Raw genomic sequence first — 4118 nt, 5'->3', positions numbered from 1 at the left:
CTGCAGATATTTAAGTATATCTTTTCATGGGACAACACTGACAAAATGACACTTTGACACAATGAAAAGTAGTCTGTGTGCAGCTTATATAACAGTGTAAATTTATTCTTCCCTCAAAATAACTCAATATACAGCCATTAATGTCTAAACCACCGGCAACAAAAGTGAGTACACCCCTAAGAGACTACACCCCTAAATGTCCAAATTGAGCACTGCTTGTCATTTTCCCTCCAAAATGTCATGTGACTCGCTAGTGTTACTAGGTCTCGGGTGTGCATAGGGAGCAGGTGTGTTCAATTTAGTAGTACAGCTTTCACACTCTCTCATACTGGTCACTGAAAGTTCCAACATGGCACCTCATGGCAAAGAACTCTCTGAGGATCTTAAAAGACGAATTGTTGCGCTACATGAAGATGGCCGAGGCTACAAGAAGATTGCCAACACCCTGAAACTGAGCTGCAGCACAGTGGCCAAGATCATCCAGCGTTTTAAAAGAGCAGGGTCCACTCAGAACAGACCTCGCGTTGGTCGTCCAAAGAAGCTGAGTGCACGTGCTCAGCGTCACATCCAACTGCTGTCTTTGAAAGATAGGCGCAGGAGTGCTGTCAGCATTGCTGCAGAGATTGAAAAGGTGGGGGGTCAGCCTGTCAGTGCTCAGACCATACGCCGCACACTACATCAAATTGGTCTGCATGGCTGTCACCCCAGAAGGAAGCCTCTTCAGAAGTCTCTACACAAGAAAGCCTGCAAACAGTTTGCTGAAGACATGTCAACAAAGGACATGGATTACTGGAACCATGTCCTATGGTCTGATGAGACCAAGATTAATTTGTTTGGTTCAGATGGTCTCAAGCATGTGTGGCGGCAATCAGGTGAGGAGTACAAAGATAAGTGTGTCATGCCTATAGTCAAGCATGGTGGTGGGAATGCCATGGTCTGGGGCTGCATGGGTGCAGCAGGTGTTGGGGAGTTACATTTCATTGAGGGACACATGAACTCCAATATGTACTGTGAAATACTGAAGCAGAGCATGATCCCCTCCCTCCGGAAACTGGGTCGCAGGGCAGTGTTCCAGCATGATAATGACCCCAAACACACCTCTAAGACGACCACTGCTTTATTGAAGAGGCTGAGGGTAAAGGTGATGGACTGGCCAAGCATGTCTCCAGACCTAAACCCAATAGAACATCTTTGGGGCATCCTCAAGCCGAAGGTGGAGGAGCGCAAAGTCTCGAATATCCGCCAGCTCCGTGATGTCGTCATGGAGGAGTGGAAAAGCATTCCAGTGGCAACCTGTGAAGCTCTGGTAAACTCCATGCCCAGGAGAGTTAAGGCAGTTCTGGGAAATAATGGTGGCCACACAAAATATTGACACTTCAGGAACTTTCACTAAGGGGTGTACTCACTTTTGTTGCCGGTGGTTTAGACATTAATGGCTGTATATTGAGTTATTTTGAGGGAAGAATAAATTTACACTGTTATATAAGCTGCACACAGACTACTTTTCATTGTGTCAAAGTGTCATTTTGTCAGTGTTGTCCCATGAAAAGATATACTTAAATATCTGCAGAAATGTGAGGGGTGTACTCACTTTTGTGATACACTGTATATATACGTATATATATACATACATACATACATACAGTTATGTGAAAAAAGTTAGGACACCCCATGAAACCCTTGTCTTTTTGAACATATTTAAACATATGAACATTTTAGCTTCATTTGAACAGCACTGAGAGATGGAGCTTATATAACTAAACAACAAGAATGTTAAAAATTACTTTTAAACACAAGTTGTAAAATGGAAATTTGTTGTGAGGAAAAAGTTAGGACACCCCCACATTTATTACTACTTAAAATGTCTAAAATTAGAATCCAATGCACCACATCAGCTGCAATGATTAGACCATTATCAGAGGACATTGGAGTTTTATTTAAACATCAGACATTAGTTTGGTTTGCTCTTGATTGTTGAAGTAAGTAATATCACCATGGTGAGATCTAAAAAGCTCTCTGAGGCCTTCAGAAAGAAGGTTGTAGATGCATATAAGTCTGGGAAGGGATTTGAAAAAATCTCGAAACAATTTGAAATAAGCAATTCTTTTTAAATTAAGAAAATAATTTACAAGTAGAGAACATTTGAAATAATTTTCAAATGTTCTCTAACATTTGTTTTGAGATTTGAAAAAATCTCGAAACAATTTGAAATAAGCAATTCTTTTTAAATTAAGAAAATAATTTACAAGTAGAGAACATTTAAAACTGCCAACTGCCAACATGGCCAGGTCAGGCCGTCCTAGCAAGTTCAGCCCAAGAGCAGACGCGTAAAGAAGTCTCCAATAATCCTACAATGTCATCACGGGACCTACAGGTAGCTCTTGCCACAGTTGATACATGGTATATGCATCTACCTTCAGAAAGAGAGTGCACAAGTTTGATTTTCATGGGAGGTCTGCATGGAGGAAACCTTGCTGTAAAAAAAACAAAACATCAGGGCAAGACTAAAGTTTGCCAAGAACACCTAGACAAAGACCAGGGCTTCCGGAACAATGTGCTTTGGACAGATGAATCCAAAGTTGAATTGTTTGGGCACGGTAACAGAGGACATGTTTGGTGCAAACCAAACACATCATTTGAGCACAAGAACCTCATACCAACTGTGAAGCATGGAGGTGGAAATGTCATGGTTTGGGGCTGCTTTGCAGCAGCAGGGCCTGGCAAGCTCTCCATTATAGAATCCACGATGAATTATTCATTGTATCAGAGGGTGCTTGAGGAAAATGTAAGACTGTCTAAAAAAATGTCTGTCTAAAAACTGAGGCTGAAGCGGAGGTGGACCATGCAACATGACAACGACCCAAAACATTCCAGTAAATCCACCAAGGAATGGCTCAAAGGAAAGAAATGGAGAGTTCTGGAATGGCAAAATCAAAGCCTGGATCTTAATCCCATTGAGATGCTGTGGGGTGATTTGAAACAGGCTGTGCATGCAAGTAACCCCTCAAACCTCGCACAGCTGAAGAAATTCTGCATGGAGAAGTGGGGAGAACTTTCTCCCAGTCGATGTCAGAGACTGGTAGATGGTTATAGGAAATGTCTAATTGACATTATTTCAGCCAAAGAGGGAAATACCAGCTATTAGGCAATAGGGTGTCCTAACTTTTTCCTCACAATAAATTTCCATTTTAGTTCATTACATTTTACAACTTGAGTTTACATGTAATTTTTTCAGTTTTATTTGTTTAGTTATATAAGCTCCATCTCTCAGTACTGTTCAAATGAAGGTCAAATGTTCATATGTTTGAATATGTTCAAAAAGACAAAGGTTCTCATGGGGTGTCCTAACTTTTTCACATGATTGTGTATATATATGTACAGTGTATCACAAAAGTGAGTACACCCCTCACATTTCTGCAAATATTTTATTATATCTTTTCATGGGACAACACTATAGAACTAAAACTTGGATATAACTTACAGTAGTCAGTGTACAACTTGTATAGCAGTGTAGATTTACTGTCTTCTGAAAATAACTCAACACACAGCCATTAATGTCTAAATGGCTGGCAACATAAGTGAGTACACCCCACAGTGAACATGTCCAAATTGTGCCCAAAGTGTCAATATTTTGTGTGACCACCATTATTATCCAGCACTGCCTTAACCCTCCTGGGCATGGAATTCACCAAAGCTGCACAGGTTGCTACTGGAATCCTCTTCCACTCCTCCATGATGACATCACGGAGCTGGTGGATGTTAGACACCTTGAACTCCTCCACCTTCCACTTGAGGGTGCGCCACAGGTGCTCAATTGGGTTTAGTCCATCACCTTTACCTTCAGCTTCCTCAGCAAGGCAGTTGTCATCTTGGAGGTTGTGTTTGGGGTCGTTATCCTGTTGGAAAACTGCCATGAGGCCCAGTTTTCGAAGGGAGGGGATCATGCTCTGTTTCAGAATGTCACAGTACATGTTGGAATTCATGTTTCCCTCAATGAACTGCAGCTCCCCAGTGCCAGCAACACTCATGCAGCCCAAGACCATGATGCTACCACCACCATGCTTGACTGTAGGCAAGATACAGTTGTCTTGGTACTTCTCACCAGGGCGCCGCCACAC

This window comes from Trichomycterus rosablanca, chromosome 11 (genome assembly GCF_030014385.1).
Source record: "Trichomycterus rosablanca isolate fTriRos1 chromosome 11, fTriRos1.hap1, whole genome shotgun sequence".
Classification (NCBI taxonomy): Eukaryota; Metazoa; Chordata; class Actinopteri; order Siluriformes; family Trichomycteridae; genus Trichomycterus; species Trichomycterus rosablanca.
Note: the sequence above shows the minus strand (reverse complement) of the source record.